The 25306-nt window shown below is 27.9% G+C and overlaps 1 protein-coding gene across 2 annotated transcripts in view; it reads left to right on the forward strand.

Moving 5' to 3' along the window:
- The first annotated feature begins 10245 nt into the window (after positions 1-10245).
- Positions 10246-25306, forward strand: part of LOC126852228 (serine-rich adhesin for platelets-like) — a 77605-nt gene continuing 62544 nt past the window's right edge. For both annotated transcript variants that reach the window (XM_050596787.1, XM_050596788.1), the window contains exon 1: positions 10246-11202. The gene's annotated coding sequence lies outside the window, so the exon portion shown is untranslated. The remainder of the gene's footprint in view (positions 11203-25306) is intronic.

Consider the following 25306-nt stretch of genomic DNA (forward strand, 5'->3'; position numbering starts at 1 on the left):
CAATCTCTTTTACTTTTGTTGCATTTTCTATAATTATGGGTTTTTTTTATTAAATTTGAGCCGTTTCTATCTTTTCTGGAAATAAAAATTGCCTACAATTCTCATGTAATTAATAATCGAAAATTTGTTTTTGATGAAATAAATAAGAAGAAAAAAGATAGACAACACCAACAATAAATCAGTTTTGTTAAGTGGATTTTATTATAATTTTTTGTCCTATAAAAATATGTAATATTATAAATTAGAAAGTATTATGACAAATAATTCTTCTCAAAATTTCTGCTAAGAAAAAGATTTATTTCAAATTAATTCATATTTTTTAATGATTAATATCATTTCTTTAAATTTACTTGCTTTATTTTTCATGAAAATAAAGATTGAAACATTTAAAATTTTCATGTAATTAATTAAAAATCAATAGTTTTTAATGAAATAAATAAGAAGATAGATACAAGATAGACACAAAGTCAGATTTTTTAAATCAATTTTAAGCAGATTTAATTGTAATATTTTTTTATATAGAAATATATAATATTGGAAATTATTGTGATAAATGACGATTCTTGTTAACATTTTTGTCAAGAAAAAGATTTATTTTAAGTTAATATCATATTTTTTAAATATTTAATATAATTTTTCTTAATTTTAATGATTCAAATTAGATATTTCGAAAAAGGATCTTGTGCTAATTAAATATATGTCTGGTGCAATAAGATATTTTATAATGACATGAGAGACAGTTTCTTTCCACAGGTTTTACTTGTCTTATCTCTTCTGAAAATAAAGATCAAGGCTTTTAAAGTCTTTGTTTTACGCAATTAAAAATGAATAATTTCTGATGAAATAAATGTGAAGATAAATGACACAAAGTAAGAGTTTTTAATCAATTTTAAGCGGATTTTATTGTAATATTTTTTTCTATATAAAAACATGTAATATTATAATTTGGAAAATATTGTGATAAATCACGATCCTTTTCAATATTTTCAATATTTAATAAAAAGATTTATTTTCAAAATTTTTTTATATTTCAAATATTTAATACAATCTTCTTTCATACACATTCTGACTCAAACTAGACTTTTTGAAGAAGGATCTTGTGCTAATTAATTATACAGGGTGTTCTAGATCACCTGTACACCCCTTTTCTTTCAAAAACTAAGCATTTTAGAGGAAAACGTTTTGAAAAATTGTATGGTTTTGAGGGGAACATAAGATGGTGTTATTGGTTTGATCTTGGATGGCATCATTAAGGTGAAGTCAAGGACACCTTTAATTTCTTAAATAGAATCCTCTATTTTTTATTGCATATTCTTATAGCTTATGTCGAGAGCTTTCCAAAACACTAAAGTATTTTTTCATATTTTTTGAGTTATTTTGTATCTTAATCTGACATATTTTAATATAAAATATCTCGAAAATTATTTAGTTTTCAATAATACTTTTTTATGTACAGAATAATAAGATGAATCAAATGGTGTACAGAAAATAATTGTTTTTGAAAAAAAAGTATGCAATTATTTGCAATATATTTTTATATAACAATTATTTATTTTTTCTTTACACCATTTGATTCATCTTATTATTCTGTACATAAAAGTATTACGATACAATTATGGAACACTAAATAATTTTCGAGATATTTTATATTTTATACTAAAATATGTCAGATTAAGATACAAAATAACTCAAAAAATTATTAATGAAAAAATACTTTATCATATATAGTGTTTCGGAAAGCTCTCGACATAAGCTATAAGAATATGCAATAAAAAATAGGGGATTTTATTTAAGAAATTAAAGATGTCCTTGACTTGACCTTAACGATGCCATCCAAGGTCAAACCCAATGACACCATCTTATGTTCCCCTCAAAACCATACAATTTTTATTCAAAACGTTTTTCTCTAAAATGCTCAGTTTTTGAAAGAAAAGGGGTGTACGGGTGGTCTAGGACACCCTGTATGTCTGATGCAATAGGATATTTTATAATGACACAATATAAATTTCTTCCACCGAACTTTCTTCTACTAAATTTAGACGTGCATTATACTTCTAGAGAGACAGATGTTTTGCTAGTGATACACGTTGACAGATAATATCATGATGTTATGTTGCGTACTTGCCAGATGTCTTAGATTCGCAGGTAACGAACGATTGCTCGTAGAAAAATTGTATGCGACTTGTTAGCGCAAGAGAGATTGCTTAGATTCTGCGAGATTCTTCCGTTCAAGTTTACAACACGTGGCACTTTTTCGTATCCTCTACATCGTCTTTCTGCTGATTACGCATTGATATTGCACATCCAAATACACACGTGACTTTAAATATAATCCGCAAAACTCAGGATAACTATGTAATGGATAAATGACGCATTAATTGCACAGGTGTAAAGATATAGATATCCTTCGTAAAAAAGGAGCTGGCTATCTTGCGAAATGCGATTCCGAGCAATTTCAACCATCCTCAAACATACATATGTAAGAACTTGAATCATCCAATTCGCGCCACTTATTTCTCGTATGCAATTAATCTGCCGCTATATGTATAACAAGAGATAAACGCATTCACTCTGATATAATTTTACGTTTTTTTAGAGTGAAATAAAGAGTAGAAGTAAAAATTTCAAGTTAGAAATATTATATATATATAAGGGTAGTCGTTAAAAAAAAAATTATCGCTATGGTTCCCTAAAAAAGTAGTAATTGATAAAAAAGAAAAAAATTCTGTAAAACCCCAAGTCTGTAAATTAAACTTTTTTTTTCATTTTTTTTTTTAAGATTTTGCTTATTATTTCTAGTATGATAAATAGATGTAACAATCAATTTTAATGGACAAAACAATTGAATTTTAATAAATTTTTTTGTCAATCATACATAATATAATTTTAATCAATAAAAAATAACTATTATATCAATTATATTAATCAAATAATCAGTAATTATAAATATTACGTTATTTAACAAATTGAAACTTGTAAAATTACATTTATTTATCATAAAAATAAGCAAAATATTGGAAAAAAAAAATAAAAAAAAAATGGAAGAAAACAGATTATTAAACTTGTATTTTTATGAGGCACCTGTTGTCTTTAATTTACAGACTTTTACAGAACTTTTTTTTTTATTAATTACTACTTTTTAGGTGGTGGGAGCGATAATTTTTTTTTTTAACGACACTAATATATATATATATATATATATATATATATATATATATATATATATACTGCCAATTTCGAAAAAGTGAGATTTATAATCTTACGAAATTCATTCATCTTTCGCAACAAACTGTTTAATCATTAACGTATACAAAATATTGTGAAACGTGTGATATGACTCGTAGAATACAATAATAATGAGATGTCATTTAGAGACTAATAGGAGGATAATATAATGAAGGTGACGGATTTTTTGTACTGAATACGACTCTCTCTCTCTCTGATTCTTTTTTCTCATTGATATTAAACGATAATTTTCGTCTTAGATCAAGCAGGAACTAAACAATTATGTTTTTAGCGTTATATAAAACATGCTTATTACGATTTAAAAGTTATATTAAAGCAGCTTAAACTCTGAAAGAAGGATTTATGTCATTATATTCTTGCAAAAAAATCATTATTTTCGTCAGACTTTTGTGTACGGTGTACATGTTTGGTGATCTTTTTATAAAAGACACCAAGATAAAGAGAATGGGAGAAATAGAGAGAGAAAGAGAGAGAGAGAGAGAGAGAGAGTCGTTTTTATCATAATTATTTGTTTTATCTGGAGTACATAAAAATATTCTCTAGGATTTAATCGATCACGATTTTAAAATATTCAAATATAAGTTACAAATCAGGTTGAAAATAAAATATATTTCACTATTTCTGAGATACGTTATATTTTCAAAGCTAGTAAATGCAAATTCAAAATATATACATAAATATCTTTGGGATTAATAAATCAATTTACATAATAAATGATTAGGATTAAGTCTAAATTAATGAACTCCGAGAAAAAGGATGGAATAGAGTTGTTTTCTTGAAAGAAGTGTTATATATAACGGACAATTAATCGGAAACGTGTGAGGCAGGCACGACGTGTCATAATACTCGCCATTGTAGATCATTTCGATCACAATCGAATAAGGCACTTGAGGATCTATTGCTAATCTTTAAACTGTTTCTGGAGCAACCGGTTTCGCAAGTGTGATGAATAACGATCTCGTTACTAGGATGCATTATCGCGTTGCAATAAATTGGAGATTTGACAAGTAGAATTATGATCTGTCTAATATCATTAATTATTTCTTACATTTAACATAAACGCGATATCGTTGCAAAAGAATCGAGACAGTTTTATGAACTAATCAAAAACAATAAAATTATTCTTCAAAGTGTGCAATTAATCAATTATTTCTATATACACAATGAACTACTATACACTAATGAACGAGATTGTTTCTTACGTATAGATGTTTTCATAAGCTGTTGGAAATTTTGGATTAAATTTAACATATATCACATATCCCAAACGGTCCATATAAATTGTTTAATTTAACACAAAAATTTATATTTTGTATTAATTTAAAATAAAATATGTGAAATGGTGACACTAGTACTATGTTAATATTCCAACACAGAATGCAAACTTTATAATAATTTAAAATAAATTTTGTGTAAAATCAACATATTTTTAATGATAAAATTAATTTGATTATTGACGATCTGTAATTATTTTCACTCCTATCGTAAAATAAAATTTACATTTTTTTTCTGTAAATTTTAACAGATAAATTCGGTCACTAATAATACAGAATATATCTTTCATGTAAAATTAAAAATGCGTATTGTGTTATTTTTATATTTTTTGCTTTCTCATAGAGGAAGCTTTGTTTTTGTGTAAAAATTTTTTTTTCTAACTTTTATGCCAATGTGTTTAGAATGTTTTAAAATGTCGAAAAAACATATTTTTACAAAATGTCGAGTATGTGTGTATGTATGTTTGTATGTGCACCAAAGGACTTGGTTCGATTATTTGCCGTAAATTTTAAGATAATGAGCTAAAATTTTTTATATGGATAAAGTATTATTCAAGGTTAGTTGGTATTGTACTTGACTAAAATCGATAAAGGGGTTTATTTTTTATAAAATTTTAAATTCTTCAAAGAAAGATGTTCTAACTTCCACAAATTTTGAGATATCAGGCTAAATATTTTTTCATTAATAGAGTATCATTAAAGCATGGTTGGTATTGAATTTGATTAGAATTTGAAATTTTGAATTTTTCAATACATGCTTGTTCACGGCCTAATTTCTGCAAATTTTTTAAATATTTTTTAAATATAGATTAAATTGTTTTACATGAATAGAATATCATTAAATTATGATTGGTATTGATGATTTGGTGAGAATCGATAAAAGAGTTCTTCTTTTATAAAATTTTGATTTTTTTTGAGAAATGTTTATGTTACGCTCTAACTTCTTCGAATTTTGAAATATGGGCTAAATATTTTGATATGAATAGAATATCATATAAGGATAATTGGTATTGAATTATTTTAGAATCTCGAAAATTGATATTATTCCGATTACTGATATTATAAAAAAAAAACAGAAAATAAAATTGTGAAGAAGCCATGTGCAAGTTTTTAATTTGCACAATTTTTTATTTGTTTTAGTTGTTTTAATAATTTAACATTTGAATTTTTTTAACACTACAGCAATATGTTAAATTATATATGAATGTGTTAAATATATTTAACGTTAAAAAAATTTTAACCGGCATATTTTTTAACAAGAAAACACAAATTTTATTAAATTTAATATCAATACTGTATCAATCTATGTTTACAATAAAAGAGAAAATGGGAAAGAGAGAGATATTTTTAATTTTACCATATTTCTGGAGATAAATATTCGCACAATTCTTATTTTTTGCGGTGTGTTGCGACGCAAATAATCATCGTGGAAAAACATGAAAAGCTCGATTGAGGATCGCTGCTGATTGAGGATTTATCTCAGATTTAATTCAGCTTTTGCAATTTTTTTTTTTTTTAATTAAGAGAAAGACGCGAATGACAATCCTGTCGCACGTCACGGTTCGTCAGGTCGCTCGATCGGCAAAAGAATCACATACTAATAACTGGAGCAAAGCAGTTGTGTAAGCCGGTGGGTGGCCGCCTTTCTCTGCAAAGCGGCTGCCAGTGGTTTTAACGTTGCGCCGAGATTTTCTGTGCCTACAATACGAGAAGATCGTTGATGTGCTGAGATTCATGTCGATTAACGAAATATTGTTGCGTTGAGAACTTAGCATTCGAAAGCGGACTGATGAAAAATATTCTGCGACTCTCCGCCGTTGCTTGGATTTGAAATGAGAAAAATTTGTATCGAAACGATATTTGATTCTACATTCAACTTTAACATCTGATATAAACTCTGCGTTTGAAGAGCAAAAATTTATAATCGCACGCGATCTCAAGATAAATTAAGGATGTACAATAGTAGCAAAAAATTGTCAAAATTAAAAAGAAAACATGTTTCTTACGTTTATACTGTTTGAAAAATTAAAAAAATTAATTCGGGATATGAAGAAAATTAAAGTATCACAAAATAATATGGATTTTGACGTATTCGTAAAAGAAAATAGTTGTAATTAATATTTTTCCTAATTTATGGCAAAAACTTTTGATCGTGAATATCCTCTAAAATCAACTGCAAAACACAATGAAAAACGAGTAATTTGCAGAAAGAGAAAAAGAGACAGATAATATTTTTCTACAATTTTTAGTGAATAACTTTTAAACGAATTAGTGGATCTAAATCAAGTTTTGCACAATAATATTTATTAGAATTTCCTTAATGTATGTGAAAATTTTTATTGCATTGGTAATATTTTTTCCTTGTCAAATTTGTCAATAAATTCTACAATAGGCGATTTTTTATAAGAATCAATAGTAACTTTAAATTTAAATAACTTTCAAACCATTAAGAAAATTATGCTTAATTTTTGCACAAATATTCAGAAGAAATAATAGAAGAATCTATAAAATTTTAATGCTTTTGTTAGTATTTCGATATATATCACATACATCCTTAAGGAAAAAGTCAACTTTAAGTGCATCATTGCATTGTTTTTAAACATAATCATATTTATATAATAGCTTCAATTTTCGATATTATTTTTTTCTTTCTTTGGAAATATATTTTCTTTTCTCTTTTTTTAATTGTAAAGATATAAGTATTTAAACATATTTAAAAAATATATATATATTTACATTCTTTTATTATGCGTGGAAAGAATTATTTTACCTCAAAAATATATATGGAATAATATATTTAATTAAATTAAATTGAGTTTTTTATTTAAGTAACTTTTTGAATATAAATATTGCGTGAACATTACTGTATCTAAAATTAGACTGCTTATTCGCAATTATAAAAAAAACTTCAGGATATTTTCGGCATTGATTGCAGGAGATTGTTTCCATTATCGGTTCGATGCAGAAAAGACATTGACGAAAAGTCGGGCAGCTCCAAGTACGAGCTGAATTTCGAGAGATCAGACAGAAGGTGGGTAAGTGAATTGTCGCGAAGGTCGCCCAGCTCACTTTTCCCCTGCACTTTTCTCGACTCCTTGCAAGCCTTTTACTCCCGTTTGTCTTGTCCGTTACATTTCATTGCATCAAGTCGTTCCCGTAAAAAAAAGAATCTCAATTTTTCACATTTGCATACGTTCCGTTTATCATGTTTTATTACACTAGATTAAATCATATGGAATTATAATACACGCGCAATAGCTGAATCTCATCTATTTTATCCGTTATAAATAATAATTATCTCGAATATCGAACTTTTCCCCTGTATATAAAAAGTTTAAGAATTTTCAAAAGACATTTATATACTGTATATACATGTATATCATACATGATGACATATATATATATATATATATATATATATATATATATGTATATACATATAAAATGATTATTTAAAGTTTTATTAATAGCCCAGTCTATATAAAAAGTTGATAATTTTAAGAATTGTATTTTTGAAGAATATCGATCTTTTGGCTGTTTTTTAATTTATATATATATATATATATATATATATATATATATATATATATATTGTTATTGATGTTGAAACAGTACATTAATGAAAAAACTCAGTCTAATTTTATTCCGTAGAATATTTTTAGATTGACTGAATATAATCTTAATTAGAAAAAAATTTAAAATAATAAGGCGATGTTATTTTAAAACTAGATTAAAGTAAATTAAATTTATTTTAATTTAAATTAAATTTAGATTGAATTTAATTTTAATTTTACTATATTTTTTTTTCATTTCTTGAATATCAGAAAAATATTAAATATTAATTCTTTAAATTCTAATTAAGTTTAGTATCTCAATAAAAGTGTTCTTTTCCATTAAAAGAAATGAAGTTATTCGGTTTATTAATTTTGAGAAAAACGTTTTTAAAGTTCTACAGGCTTATTTAAAGACCCTCGCGTCATCCTATTCAAAGTCTTATAAATCTCTCAATTTTTGATAAAAGTTGAAAGACTTCTTCAGACATCATATTTTCAGAAAATGTGAAAAAAATTGATTTTTTTTGATCTTTTAAAGTAAATTGGACTCTGAAAGGATAAAATTTTAAAGGAGTCATTATTAAGTAATCGCATTATTACAGAATGATTAAACGGAACAAATGCGAAAGAGATGAGAATGGCCGCCTGCTTTCCTGTAGCGTTTCCCTTCGGCGTTGATAGAGTGATGATTAAGATTGTTGAAAGCAAAATATGCAACTTCGACAAGATTTATCGAAAGTGACATTAATACCCAATCTAATTTCTAATTTCCCTTTCGAAACGATACCTCACTTATTTTATGACGTGACTTATTACGTATTCTTTCATTAGGGATAATTATTACGCGCAGCAGTAAACGACTTATGCTTTACGTTCGCGTGTTTATTAAACATGCATGAGAATTATCTGTTGCGCGACGAGGAGGCCAAAATTCGCTTAATCTCTTATAAAAAATGCCTTGGAATAAAGCTGAAAATAAAAGAAAATAAACATAATAGATGCATTGTAGAAAAATTTATGTTTTCTTGTTAGAAAATATGCCGGTTAACATTTTTGTGTTAATTATTTAACACATTCATATGTTAATTTAACATATTGTTGTTGTATGGATTGAACTCAAATGTTAAATTATTAATACAACTGAAAAAAGTTCATCAAAATAACACAATGCACATATTTTTAATTTTACACAGAGATATGTTCCATATTGTAAGTGACATAGTGTCTATCTGTTAAAATTTACAGAAAAAAAAAATGTTGACTTTACAATAAAAGTGAGAGTGACTACGATATGTCAATAATATTTTTACAAGTTAACTTTTTTCATTAAAAATTTATTGATTTTATACAAAATTTCTTTCAAATCATTATAAAGCTGCCATTTATTTTGTATTGTATTGTTAATATAGTGTTAGTGTCATTTTGTGTCGCATATTAAATTAAATTAACACAGAAATTTATGAAGACCGTTTGGGGCATGTGATATATGTTTAATTTAAGCCAAATTTTCCAACAATGTGTAGTAAAATATATGAATTAAAATAAAATATTAAAATTGATGTAAAATTTTCATGTACATCATGAAAAAAAGAAGCAACATATTTTTGTTAACCCTAATCCCTCTAACCATGCCTTTTTGTGTCCCATGCGTTTTAAATAAAACAAGTTGTAACGCGTGTTTCTCAACATATAATTGTTGTAAAAAAATATTTAAATAAATAATTTCCAAATTTTCTTTACATTGATTTTTAGTCGAAGGTATAAATATATTATAATAATTTTTAGGGAATTTTTCAAACCTATTAACATACTGAAAAACGTGGGACACGAAGGGCATGGTTGGAGGAATTAAGTTGCGAAAGAAACATCGGAGGGATTAGGATTAAGTGAGATTTAGTTTCCAAAAATTGATCTTATTTTTGCAAAACATTTTTTACTTTATACAGAAAAAAAAATTAATTACTCAAGAAGATTAATTTAAATTAGTGATGAAGATTATATATGTTTCCATAGGATTTTGTTTATCTGGTCGATAAACAAAATCGATCAGGATAAGCGATATCGGAACGAGTGAAGACTCTGATGGACGAAGGAGAGAAAGAAAGAGGGGATTTCTCGTGCTAACAGAAGGGATAAGAAACCCATGCACGGACTCTTACCAGCGGTGCGACGACTTTAGTCTGACGATCGCTTCCACGGAGCGAGGTTGACTAAATCTGACATTATAATCCCAGGATAGTCCGTCGGTTCGAGCATACACGGTATCTTGGATCCTGGTGAGTGATTGGTGCAAAACAAAAAGAAAAAAAAAAAGAAAGAAAAGAGAATTCGACGAGGAGTGCTCCCAAAATCTCGCGTCGCGATGCTTAAAGGTTTAATTTAAATTTTACTTCGTGAAACGATACGGGGAAAACTCAAGCTGTCAAATATTCGAAACTCATAGCGACGCTTGATAAGTTAAATCGCGCGTGTAAAATGTTTTCAATGCAAGTATTGTGAACGAAGGTCGAGACAAGGAAGTCGGAAGGAAGGAAATTTTTCTTCCAATAATTCAGATTATTTAAATTATTGTTATCGAAAAAATTTTGCGGGAGAACGAGAAATCGGGGCTCCTTCCAACACTGTAATAATTTACATAATAATTTATATTCCCGTATCAAATTTCGCTAAGAATATATACCCCCCAGTTTCCGCGGCACGTGGCACGAGTCTGCTCCCTTCTCGCTCGATCTTAGCAAAATCGAGAAAGCCGTCGACTTCGTGAACGTGTGCGCGTGGTGCAACGGGCAGGAGAAAGTGCTCTTGCTGTGTGTCTATCTTTCGATATTTTCGGCCGATCGATTCGCGACGGCGGAATCGATGACCGAGCATCGTCGGCGACCTGCCTGACGATGACTGCCTCGCGTTTATTCAGGACAGCATGATTCTCGGCGCGTGCGGCTCGTCCGCGTGCATTAACATGCGCGAAGACACACGTGTTCGCGGGGACCGCTAGATCCATCTGAAGAGGCTCGAGAAGAATAACGCCTAACGTAGAGCAGGAACGAGAAATATCATCTGGCAAGGATCATCGAACGTGCGACGATCGAAGATCAATTGCGAGGGTAATTGGCCGCCGAACTATACGGGTTAGTCATTTTTTATTTTCTTTATCTGAGATTTTTGGAGAATAATTAATTAAATGGACCGCTTTTTGTCAGAGAAAAATTGGGAAATTTAATACAAAATATGGATCAAACAAATTTTATTTTAAATTGCGATTACTGAAAAATTGACAGGCGAGAATTTATGAGTTGTGTTTTCTAAACGTTCATAATTATTAGTAAATTATTTTAAGAACATAATTGGAAGAGCATACAAAGCGCATATATTGATTCGGGAAAAGTAATGATTCACACTCTGAAGGATAAGAAAATAGAATCATCTTCTAGCTATAAACAATCATAATTCGATTTTTCATTAATCAAGTTAGAATCATGGCTTTGTTTATATTTGTATTTTTATGGAAAGTGATAAAATTGCATAAAAAATTACATCTCATCGATTTTATCGCCACTTAAATATTTAGTAGGGGAAGTTTTTTTGAATAATTTTCCGCAAGAAAGAAATGGAAAACGACGTTGGTTTAGAAGATATAAAAAATTAAAATTGCACAATTTTAGTTTTTTTTAGGTATTATACAGTAACATTAGGAAACAGGAACAGAAGTTTGTGTACTTCTTGAAGTTTGTTATATTTTTTGCAGAGTAGACGTGGAAAAAATTTTTGGGAAAGTTTTATGGGATAGATACATCGATAGATAGATGGATAGATAGATAGATAGATAGATAGATCATGGTAAATTGAAAGATAAATTAAATGTTTATATCTAGTTTATTATTTTTCCTCATTTCTTCTTATTTCGCTAAATATATCTAAAGTGAAAAATATTATTTATGTAATGCGTGGGAGGGGGAGGAGCCTCTCCTCTTGTACCCCTTCCCTAACAAAATTCTAATTTAACTTAACCTAACTTTCAAAACTGAAAATAGGTTTGGGTCAGGTTAGAATTTTTGCAGGTTAGTGCAAGGGAAAGGCCGGAGCCTCTCTCCATGCGTAAATGTCATAAACAGTTTCTTTCAATCAAAAAATAATAAATTATTACAACATATACAAATTTCAATTTGTTATATTTATTTTCAAAACGAATTTTTGCCATCCTCCTTTTTTCTTTGCGAAGAATTACTTAGAAGAACGTCTTCTATATAACATATTTAAGTAACGATAAAATCAGTGAGGTGTAACCTTTTATATAGTTTTATCTGGAAAATTATATTTTTAGCCACTTATTTATATATCGGCGACGCACGCACACATATATATTACGTAATGACGGGTTGCATATGCAACATTATGCACGGCCCGTCACCTAGACGTAAACTTATTTCAACCAGTTTCTTCGATATTTTTCTTCGATTAGAAATATCGGCTTTCACTATACAACTATAGATGCGCGTCTATATAACGGCTCCTAAAAAAATTCAATTCACACTATTTCTTCCATTATTTTTTTTCTGCTCATTCTTCATTCATTATTTGTTTCTTGTATACGCGGAATCCTCATAGGATTACTTTACTAAATGCTAATTAATATCTTTTCCTATTTTTTTGCGACACGTAGAAATTTTTAAAAATAATTTTCTTTTTAAAAATAAATTACACTTGCCAATTTTTGTAAACCATCATTTTGTTTGAATTTTTAATACGGAATATTTTTTATATTGATAAGTTAATTAAAATTACTGTTTAACGATGAAGTGAGCTCTCGAAATATCCTAAAAAATACCGAAAAATCGATTAAAAAAAGTCGCAAATAAGCCACTATGCCGGGTCGTTTTCTCGGTGTTTGCCAATTTTCCGCGATTAGAAATGCCCATCTTTTCTTCTTATTACTTATAGAGCGAGAAAATCGACAGGTGCGAAAAACTCACCAAAGCGTGTTATTTATCGTCACAATCGCTGCGTTTTGCATATCAGTTGAAGTGTTTAAGTTTTTTTGTTAAAAAATATGCTAGCTAAAATTTTTGTGTTAAATATTTAACACATTCATGTTAATTTAAAAATGTTCTGGATGTACAATAGTAGCAAAAAATTATCAAAATTAAAAAGAAAACATGTTTCTTACGTTTATACTCTTTGAAAAATTAAAAAAATTAATTCGGGATATGAAGAAAATTAAAATATCACAAAATAATATGGATTTTGACATATTCGTAAAAGAAAATAGTTGTAATTAATATTTTTCTTAATTTATGGCAAAAACTTTTGATCGTGAATATCCTCTGAAATCAACTGCAAAAAACAATGAAAAACGAGTAATTTGCAGAAAGAGAAAAAAAGACAGATAATATTTTTCTACAATTTTTAGTGAATAACTTTTAAACGAATTAGTGGATCTAAATCAAGTTTTGCACAAATATTTATTAGAATTTCCTTAATATATGTGAAAATTTTTATTTCATTAATAATATTTTTTCTTTGTCAAATTTGTCAATAAGTGCTACAATAGGCGATTTTTCATAAGAATCAATAGCAACTTTAAATTTAAATAACTTCCAAACCATTAAGAGAATTGTGCTTAATTTTTACACAAATATTCAGAAGAAATAGTAGAACAATCTATGAAATTTTAATGCTTTTGTTAGTATTTCGATATATGTCACATACATTCTTAACATTGCTATTGTACTAATTGAACTCAAGTTTAATAGTTAAATTATTAAAACTGAAAAACGTATAAAAATAACACTATGTGTACCTATTTTTAATTTTACATAATATATATGTTTTGTATTATTAATGGTAGAATTTATCTGTTAAAGAAAAATATTTGAAGAATTGAATTTGAAAGAAAAATATGTTGATTTTATTCTACAATAGAAGTGAGAATGGTTACAGATTGTTAATAACATTTTTCCAAGTTAATTTTATCATTAAAAATATATTGATTTTTTAATGTAATTTATTTCAAATTAATAGTTTGCATTTATTTTGTGTTAAAATATTAATAGTATTAGTGTCACCATTGATATATCCATATTATGTTAAATATAAAAATCTGTATGGGGACCATTTGGGACATGCAATATATGTTAAATTATAAATATAATATAAATTTTTTAACTATGTAAGGATTCTCTCTCTTTCTCTCTCTCTCTCTTATCTTAAATAATCCAATCATTCGTCAGCTTCGTTTCCTCTCTTTGTCGGCAATCATAAATTTTCATTCTTACTTCATAAAAACAGTGAAATGCAGCTGTGAAATATCATCGACGCGCAATTAAACCTGAAGTTAGTAACAGTTGAAAAATAATTCAAGAAATATTGAGTCTACTAATTTAGGTTCAAAAATTTTCTCATACATATATCTTCTCCTTTAACATATATATTTCTATATAAATTACTTTCGCTTTAATATTACCCACTCTTACTTTAACATCGTTTAATCGATATCTCTTAATTAGCATATATCCGAGATGCATCTAGTACACCAGTCGTTTTGATATTGCCTTTCGATTTTTAATTTTTGCCATTTCTTTTCTTCACACGCTGTGACATCGACAAAATGTCACAGACATTTCGATCTTTTAAATAAATAATACTTAAAAAATATGAAGTTCATGCTTTTTAAAAATCATTGGATTAAGCTTGTAATTTATTTTACATTACATATCAAATGAGCGATCATTTAATCGTTAAGAAAAATTTAGGAAAATCGCTTCCTCGACTCAGTCTACTTAGTCATGTTTGTCGAATCCGCCTTGTTGATCGAATCTGACGTTTCCTGAAGTGCCGCAGGAAACTCTCTCACTTTCATTCGCACACGTGCTACGCATCACGCACACCACAACATACTCTCCTCTATTCAATTTCCATTCTATCACCGCGTGATTCGGATATGGAATTTTCAAGAGAGAAAATCTCTTCTCTACGCAACCACGCGAGTAATCTCAGCCATTCTGGATTCCAAGATAAAACTATTTATTTGCATTTACAAGGATAAACATAAAAATACACATGTAATATACATTTTTCATAACAAAAAGAAAGAGAGGACTCCAACGATAGAGAGATCTTTGGTCGTGCGTGCGAAGAAACATCATATAACGCGAGTGCGATCCAGTTAATTAAAGAAATAGAAGTTGAATTACCGATAAGCCTATCGCGTTCTACGTCTTGCGAATTATAATCGCACGCGAGACTGTTATTACACGCTTTCTTTCAACCTTTTGTCCGAAAAATTGCGTATCATCGTTGTTTAACTCTCTCGCACGACGATGTATCGCATTCTTACAAGGAATTCTTGATAGAGAGAAGATCCGTTTCAGAGCGACAGGATTTCCTGTCGCGTTTGAATAAGATATTTCGCGATCTAGGTCGAAGGAGCAGATTTCTCGTCGTAATCTTGCGATATATACTAATGGAGAGAGAATTTGGCTTAAATTTAACATATATCGCATTCTTCTAACAATCCACAAATTTTTGTGTGAATTTAACATCATATGGATATATTAAATGATTACATTAATAATATTTCAACACAAAATGCAAGCTTCATAGTAATTTGAAAGAAATTTTGTGTAAATCAATATATTTTCAATGATAAAATTAACTTGGAAAAATATTATTGAGAGTTTGCAATCACTCTCACTCTTATTGTAGCATAAAATCAACGTTTTTTTCTGTAAATTTTAATAAATAAATTCTGTTATTAATAATACAAAATATATCTATTGTGTAAAATTAGAAATTTGTGCACATTGTATTATTCTCACTATTTTATTTAATTGAGTTAATAATTTAATATTTTAATTTAATTAACGCAATAGTAATATTTTTAATTAACACATAAATGTGTTAAATATTTAACACAAACATTTTAATCGTTATATTTTTTAATAAGAAAACACAATTAATACAAATAAATTGTACAAATAAATAATACAAAAAAATAGCATTTGTGAACCAACGCAGTTTTTAACGCGCATACTTTATTGTAATTAGTCAACAATTATTGCTGCGAAAGCAAACGCTTCGGATCCTTTCTTTGGGCCATCCTCAATGCAAATAATTATTAATAATGAAATTCAAATACATAATTACATACTTACATAAGTGGTCAGTAAGCAGACAACAATGTGTGAAATAAAATAAAGTTGTTAAAAGTAATATTAATTATAAATAATAACATGGTGTTTAAATCAGACATAATGCTTATAATGTAAAATTGAACAAATAAAAATACATAAATATTGTTACGCAAGGTCTCAATACGTGAAATTAAATAAAAACTGTCAAACTTGCAAAGTCAATCCATGCATTAAATTCTTGCTTTAATGTAGAGATGGAAATTATCATAGTGCCTCTTAATTTGCAGTCTTCTCTGGCTGGTCGAACAGGAAGTGATAAAAAAGAGGTGCATTCATGGCTTTTTGTGTACACCACATGCTAACAAACAAATGAGTGCGACTTCTAGTATTATATATAATCTTGCACAATTTTGTTGTGTAAAAAAGTAATTCTATTAATTAACGCTGTTGGTGATTCGATATAAATACAAACAGAGATGCACTGTTCATGTGTTCCGATAACCTTGACGAAAAATTTATGATAATTTATTTATTAAAAAGATGTATAAACATCACTACAGGTTTCCTGTGTCTATTTGTAAATTGATGCTATTTTCTACCTCTTAATCTTTTTCTTTTTTTTATTTCTCCCGATAAGGAAAAAGTGCTTCCGATCTATACAGATCATTTCACACCGATCTATATCATATCATCTTGTCGATATCTCTGTCATTTTTGAAAAGCCTCTCAAGAGGTATACGGGGGATGAGGTTTCGGACAGTTTCGAACCTGATGATTTGCCGACTGTTACTCAGCGACTTCTACACACATTATCCTGCCTTTTAATATAGATTATTTAATATAGATCAATTCTGAAATTAAATGATTTTCTGTTTAGAACATTTATAAGGGTGTGGATTACGAGACATTACGATAACTTCTATCTCTCCATTAAAGCAAGGATTTTAATGCATCGATTGACTTTGCAAGTTTGACAGCTTTTATTTGATTTTACGGATCGATTATTAATTTAAGGGGATACAAATTTTCCAACAATATAGAAAGGCTCAACGAGTCATTTCTACCTGCTCATTTTGCTCGAAATGACCAAAAACATCAAGGGGAAAATAACGAAGAATTTTTCCCTTTTTTGTATGTTACATTTATAAATATTTATAGATTCCCATCATCACGCGCATTGAATCTCTCGTGTCAGCTAGACTAGTCGATCATTTTTATTATCGTGAATTTATTTTTCCAATTTCACTTGATTGCATTTTTACCTCCGCATACCAATCACTCACAGAACTATTCATCAAAGTACTACACTTATAAATAACTGTAGAGATTATTCTGTATTTTTTTTCTATTTTTTTTTGTCACGACAAGATGAAGCCTTTGCGCTTTGATATACGTGGTTGACCGATTTACATAATAATTTCAACGCTTACCGTAACGCAATCTTTTTGAAGAATTTCGACGGCGTTTAAAAGACCGCTTATCTCGAAAACGAAAGTCGGTCTTGTCTTGCAACTATCGCCGCTTGGCATATATCGTTTTTTTTTCTTTATTCGCGCAGTAGCTGACCACTTCTGGCCGTACCTGCTTGTTCGGCCGATACTTGAATTGATTCTATTTCACCAACGTGATATGTAAGTTTCTAACCGTAAATGATCAATTATTAATCTTTCCTTACTAATGCGGCAAAATTGTGTAATAAAAAAACCAGTCTCTCTCTCTCTCTCTCTTTGTTTTAAGAGGGTCTTCTAGTCTTGAGGATTAAAAAAAATCGATTTTTTGCGTTTTGTTTTGAAAGCTTACAGTCTTAGGTACATGTCACCAAAACATTTTCTAGAAAAAATAAAAACTGACAAAGTTATGCAGGTCAGAATGACGTATGGAATCACTCAGTCGATTCAAATAGCGCGTATCAGCTGGCTGCTTTACCCTCAGTTTCCTTTGTCCTATGAACAATATAAATATACATGTGTTGTTTATATTTTAGAACGTCCCCTCTATGGCCTCGGAATGTCTGAATAATGTAAATCCAAAAGTTTTGACATACCGCGAAAAATGTTTGACGAAACTTCAAACGCGTCTTCCTCATAATCATGTTTTCGGACATGGTGATCGCGATTTTCAAAAAACCTACTAATCCGATCGCCATATATTTTACATTTATATTCAGTATACATGCTATTATTATTAGAACCACGATCAATAACCTACATTGATTTTTTTTATTTTTTTTTTTGGCCTAATAGAGGAAAAAATGGATATGATTTGGAATTTTTTTTTCGAACTGCTGTCATATTAAAATTAAACACATAACATCAATCAATTATGTTAGTTTAAACAAGTATTAAATATTGAACTATCCCTTACATAACATTAATATGACAAATAAAATCTTTTTTTGTTATCTACTTTTGATATATTTTTAGGAAATATATCACTCTTGTACACTAAATTTTTATTCATAAAAAATTACTGAAAATAGCTTTGAAACTCTCAAGACTAAAAAAAAATCTCTTTGAAGTTAAAAAGTGATGAATCTATGAATCTCTCGTCGTCAATTTTCTTTCGCGGATCAAAGATTTTTTCTCAGAAGGAAGGAGAAGAAACAAAGAACCAATATGTGAGATCGGGCGTTTATTTGCATAAAATTCGACTTACATAATATACGTCAAAGAATCAAAGGAACGAATCGATAATTGCTGTATCTGATTAAGATGTATCAGGGGAATGGAATATACATATACTGTTAAATCGTGCGCCAATTTCGTAACACAGTGCAAAAGGCATTTTGCACCGAGTAATAAAACGCCGCCTTTTATAAAACGCATGTAATGCATCGCGCAGGAATTTAGCAGCCGTGATGTAGAAAGCGCTCATAAAGACGTTTTAGACGCACGCGAATTAGATTTTACGCTGGCTTTCTTTAAAGTTTAAATGCTGCTTGACTTTTCAAGGAGCAAAGCATAGAAAATTTTTGACTCAAAATTGTGAAATCCGAATCAATAATGCGTTGTTATCATCTCCTGAAATTTATTTCTTTAAATCTTCAAAATTTCTCTATACGATAGCCATGACATCATAGTTTTTTTGTATATACACAAATATAATTTTTTATTATATATATATATATATATATATATATATATATATATATATATACTTTGTATTATTATAAAAAATATATTAAATCCAAAAATGATTTTTTATTAAAAAAAATATTTATTTAAGTACTTATAAAGGAATTAGTTATTTCAATCAAGCAACAAATATATTTAAATTAGTAAAATGTAAAATAAAATTAAAGTATTTATTTACAAATAAAAAGGAATTAATTTTTTTCATCTTTATTATACTAAATTTTATTTTCTTAAAAAAAAAAATATTTTTTAATTTTTGGCTGATTGTTTTAAAGACAAAGTTTTTCTTTATTTTAACAAATAATTTTTTATCTTTAAATAAATATTTTTTATATTAAAATTCTCAATATTATATTTTGTAACTTATTTTAGAAATTATAATTTTATAAATTATTTTATAAATTATAATTTTTATTACACGCAAATAATTTATTCAATATAACAAAATATTTTTGAAAACAAATATATATAAAGTATTTATTTAAATTAAAAAAAATTGAAATTAACAAAATGTATTTATTCGATCAAGAAAAAAAATTTTATTTTTTGTCTAATAAAAGAAAAATTAGAGATAGCTTGCAAATAACGAACGATAGTGCAGCTGTCGATCTCTCTTTCATGTCATAATAAAAACTCGGTTACGTTCCTTTCGTTCTTTCCTCTCTCTCTCTCTCTTTTCTCTCTTCAGACCATTTCTCCCCCTTGCTCCCAGTTTTTATCAGCTGATCGGTGCACGATCGATAACTCTCCAGCAATAATCGACACCGCGTTACGCAAGAGCGCCTTTGCGACACGACCCACGCGCAAAATGTATTGTTAATCCTTTCTCGAGTGTGCCGTGTATTACGAAAAGAATGTTACATAGCGCTCGCGATTTTCCTACCCACTTGACTGCTATCACTCTATTAACTCTGTCGCGTTTATTTGTGCTCCAGACATAATGCGCAACGGGCTATTGTTAAGACCCACACGCGTTATCTTCAAGTGTTATCTCACAAGCTGTCATATTTCTTTTTATATTTCTTTTTAATATTAAAAATAATACTAGTCTATATCGATTTCATTCTCTTCTATCATTATTGCTGAGAATGTAAAGTTATTGCGGGGATGTAATTTTATGAAACATCGAAATTTTGAAACGCGTATATTTTAAATTTAATAAAGAATAAAAAAAAAAATAGGTACCAAACTGTAATGTAACTTTTGGGGAGCCGTAATTTAAAAAGTAAAAAATAAGAAACAACTATTATGTCGTGAGAAAGAAGCGCTCTATCAATTACGGCTTTCTCACGAGCGTTAAAACGAAAGTGCGGGTTCTCAAATTCATAAATTAAGAAAATTTATGAATGAACTGAGAATTTTTTATTCTAGAATTTCCTTTCTACTGTCTTATTAAATGATTTCTGCAATGCAGCGATGAAATCTTCTGCATATAAGAAACTGTCTCCTTACTCCGTATTTCTAACGCATACTTCGGCGAATTTTGTTCAATAAAAAAAATTATTTTTAATATACAGTGCAGCTTGATTACACATCTGGCGTTTGAATTTAATGTCCGTGATTAGAGATGCACGCGTTCATCGTTATACGTGGCGCGAATGAACGAAGGACAGGTGTGACAGGTGTAGACATGCGCTGATGAGCTGTTACTTTCGCAACGAGTTTAAGTCTATTGCAAAAGCTGCCAAGAATTTAGCCGTAGTTATTTAGCCCTGACGCATTTTAATCCGAGCTTCCTCATTGAAATCATCTCAAACTAGATTAAAAGTTCTCGCACCGGAAAAAAATGTACTGAATCCAAAACAATTTCCTTTGATTTAAAAATATGAAATAAAAGCAAAGTGTGCTTCTATTTGCAAATAAAAAAAATTGTTTTTGTATTTTTATTATACTATGAATTATTTCCTTTAAGAAAAAATTCTCAATATTATATTTTACAAATTATAATTTTCATTATATGCAAATAATGATTTATTCAATATAACAAAATATTTTTGGAAACAAATATATATGAAGTATTTATTTAAGTAAAAAAAAATTGAAATTAACAAAATGTATTTATTTAATAAGAAATTTTTTGTTTAATTTTTGATTGCTTGTTTCAAAAACACAGATTCTTTTTATCTTAATAAATAATTTTTATATTAAAATTTTAAATATTTTATTTTAAAATTATAATTTTTTATTATATACAAATAATACTTTAATATGACAAAGCATTTTTGAAAACCAAGTATATATATTTATTTAAGTAAAAAAAATTAAAACTAAATATATTTAATTGATTAAAGAAAATTTTATTTTTAGTGCAAGGTTCCTTTCTTCTTTAAATAGATTACACGTTTATGGAATTTTATTTTTTATTTTATAATGAGCACTAAATAAGATAAGATTAATATTTTGTTGCATAAAATTCAGAAGAATCCCAAGTATATATTTTTAACTTAAAAATTAGATACATGTATATGTAAAAAGATATTAAAAATTATTCTTATTAAAGAAACATTTAAGATATTAAATTAGCAAGATTAAAATATTGCATTTTTCTATAAATACTATTAACTTTTAATCCAACTCGATGATTCAACTAAATATTTTGATGAGGAATCTCAAGAAAAAGATATTTGTTGCGTTGAGCATTTTCTACTAACAAAAGTGAATTTCGAAAGATCTCCGGTTCCGCGTGATCGACCAGCGCGATTAGATCTGATAGACATAAAATGGACTATCGATCCTGGAGACAACTGTGTACGTTAAAATAGTATGCCTACACGCTTTCTTCACACGTTTAGCTTTCGTTGCGCTGGCCCGCTCGACACGACATAGATCTATCATTATGTCTAGTTTAAGTATACTTTATCGCGACTATCTAAATAGCTAATTTTATCGAAATTATATATTCTAAATACGTTTTGAATTTTTACTTGCAAAAATACTGCCAAAAAATTGTTTCTCAGTCGCTTTGCTAAAATTTTTTTCATAAACATTGTTAACGTGATGTATAATCAGAGAGGAGAGAGAGAGAGAGAGAGAGAGAGAGAGAGAGAGAGAGGAGAGAGAGAGAGAGAGAGAGAACTTATATTCTCGCAAAGCAGCATTAATTATTTTTATTGTTTTACGGGAAATATAATTTTTAATACATACATAATTTTTAATACATAAATTATATATATATATACAGGGTGTCCTAGACCACCCGTACACCCCTTTTCTTTCAAAAACTAAGCATTTTAGAGAAAAACGTTTTGAACAAAAATTGTATGGTTTTGAGGGGAACATAAGATGATGTCATTGGTTTGACCTTGAATGGCATCATTAAGGTCAAGTCAAGGACACCTTTAATTTCTTAAATAAAATCCCCTATTTTTTATTGCATATTCTTATAGCTTATGTCGAGAGCTTTCCAAAACATATATATATATATATATATATATATATATATATATAATTTTCGAGATAGTTTATACTAAAATATGTCAGATTAAGATACAAAATAACTCAAAAATTCTTAATGAAAAAATACTTTATTATATATATATAATACATATATATATAATAAAAGTATTTTTCATTAAGAATTTTGAGTTATTTGTATCTTAATCTGACATATTTTAGTATAAACTATCTCGAAAATTATTTAGAAAAAATAAATAAAGAAAAAATAAATAATTGTAATAAAAAAATATATTGCAAATAATTGCATACTTTTTTTAAAAACAATTATTTTCTGTACACCATTTGATTCATCTTATTATTTTGTACATAAAAGTATAACAATACAATTATCAAACACTAAATAATTTTCGAGATATTTTATATTGTATATTAAAATATGTCAGATTAAGATACAAAATAATTCAAAAAATTCTTAATGAAAAAATACTTTATTATAGTGTTTTGGTAAGCTCTCGACATAAGCTATAAGAATATGCAATAAAAATAGGAGTTTTTATTTAAGAAATTAAAGGTGTCCTTGATTTGACCTCAACGATGCCATCCAAAGTCAAATCAATGACATCTTATGTTCCCCTCAAAAGCATACAATTTTTGTTCAAAACGTTTTTCTCTAAAATGTTTTTGAAAGAAAAGAGGTGTACGGGTGGTCTATGACACCTTGTATATATATATATATATATATATATATATATATATATATATATATATATATATATTTAACAAGATAGAAGAAAGAATAAAGGCATCAAAAGAAATAATGCTACTGCAATAAAAATGAAATCTCTTTTAATCCAACATTTGATTTTTCTTCTTAAATAAATATATACTTTATTTCCAAAAATGTTTTGTTGCATTAAATAAATTATTAGTTGTATGTAATAAAAATTATAATTTTAAAATATATTATTTAAAATTTTAATATAAAAAAAAATATTTCTTTGGAGATGAAAAGTTTATTTGTTGAAATAAAGAAAACCTGTTTTTGAAAGAAGCTAACATTATTTTAAAGGAAGTAATAATTTTATTCATTATACTAAAGTAATTTTAACATAATAAAGTAATTTAGTATAATGAAGATGAAAAGAAATAAATTCTTTTTTTATATTTATAAATAAAAAGTATTTGCTTTTATTTTACATTTTACTAATTCAAATATATATGCTGCTTAATTGAGATGACTAATTCTTTTGCAAGTATTTAAATAAATAATGTTTTTTTATAAAAAAATTTTTTTGAAGATTTAGTACATTTTTTTTTCAGTGCGTGGTATTATTGTTGAAGAATGAAAACTTGATTGATGATGACCTGAAAAATTGAGCATTTGATATTTGATTTTTTTCTTATTCTGTTTTTTTTTCTTTTTTTCCCTTCTTGCAATTAAATTATCTGCTATGAGAGAAAGAGAGAGAAATGGCGATTAATGTTTAGAGAATCGGCTCCGATTCATCAAGCGAGGACATAATCGCATTATTATGTAGAGACTCTATTAACGTAATTATTGTCATTAGTGAATTTGCATAATACGACATCTTTATCCGTTCTACTTTATTCATCCCACGTTGTTTATGGTTCGCCGGACGGATTATTGGCGCGTTTGTTAACGCTGCGAATATTTCCGCGACGGGCCGTCGCGTCGTATACTTTCATTACGGCTTCGTTCCGCTGCCGATTTCCCAATGATATAATCGGCGAATAGTGAAGGCGGTTATGATAAATTCTCTAGCGTTTAAAGCGTTCTCCGAACGGAGATCGAAACGCGCGCGCGCGCGCAGTAAAAATGCAAATTAATATGCATACGATTCGCTTACGTCACTTACGCGCTGTAGGTGTAATGACGTAATAAAAGGACCCGTTGTGTCGATTATCTTTCCGGCGATTAGCTTTCTCGCATTGGCTTTCAACTCTCATTCATAGCGCAAAAATTCCACAGCAACAACATGCCGATAATAGGTGAACTATGTTAGGTTAGGTTAGGTTAGGTATTGGATTTGATCGGCACACTAAAAATAAAATTTTTCTCAATCAAATGAATACATTTTGTTAATTTTAATTTATTGTTTCTAAGAATGTTTTGTTATTTTAAATAATTTATTATAATATGTAAAATAAGTTATTAAAATTTTAATATAAAAAAATATTTTATTTAGAGACAAAGATTATTTAAAGAAATTATTTATTAAAATAAAGAAAACCTATGTTTTTGAAGCAAGCAGATAAAAGTTAAAAAGTGTTATTTTAAAGAAATATTTTTAAAGGATAATTAAATATAATGAGGACAAAAAACAAATTTTATTTTTATTTGCAAATAAAAGCACATTTTGCTTCTATTTTATATTTTATTTAATTCAAATATTTTTGCTGCTTGATTGAAATAACTAATTCCTTTGCAAGTGTTTAAAGAAATATTGTTTTTTTTAATCAAAAAAAAAAAAAAATTTCTGGGAATTTAGTATATTTTTTTTCAATCTACAGCACAGTAATTTCAGACAATTAATCTACAATTATGACGTAGA

This window comes from Cataglyphis hispanica, chromosome 10 (assembly GCF_021464435.1).
Source record: "Cataglyphis hispanica isolate Lineage 1 chromosome 10, ULB_Chis1_1.0, whole genome shotgun sequence".
Taxonomy (NCBI): domain Eukaryota; kingdom Metazoa; phylum Arthropoda; class Insecta; order Hymenoptera; family Formicidae; genus Cataglyphis; species Cataglyphis hispanica.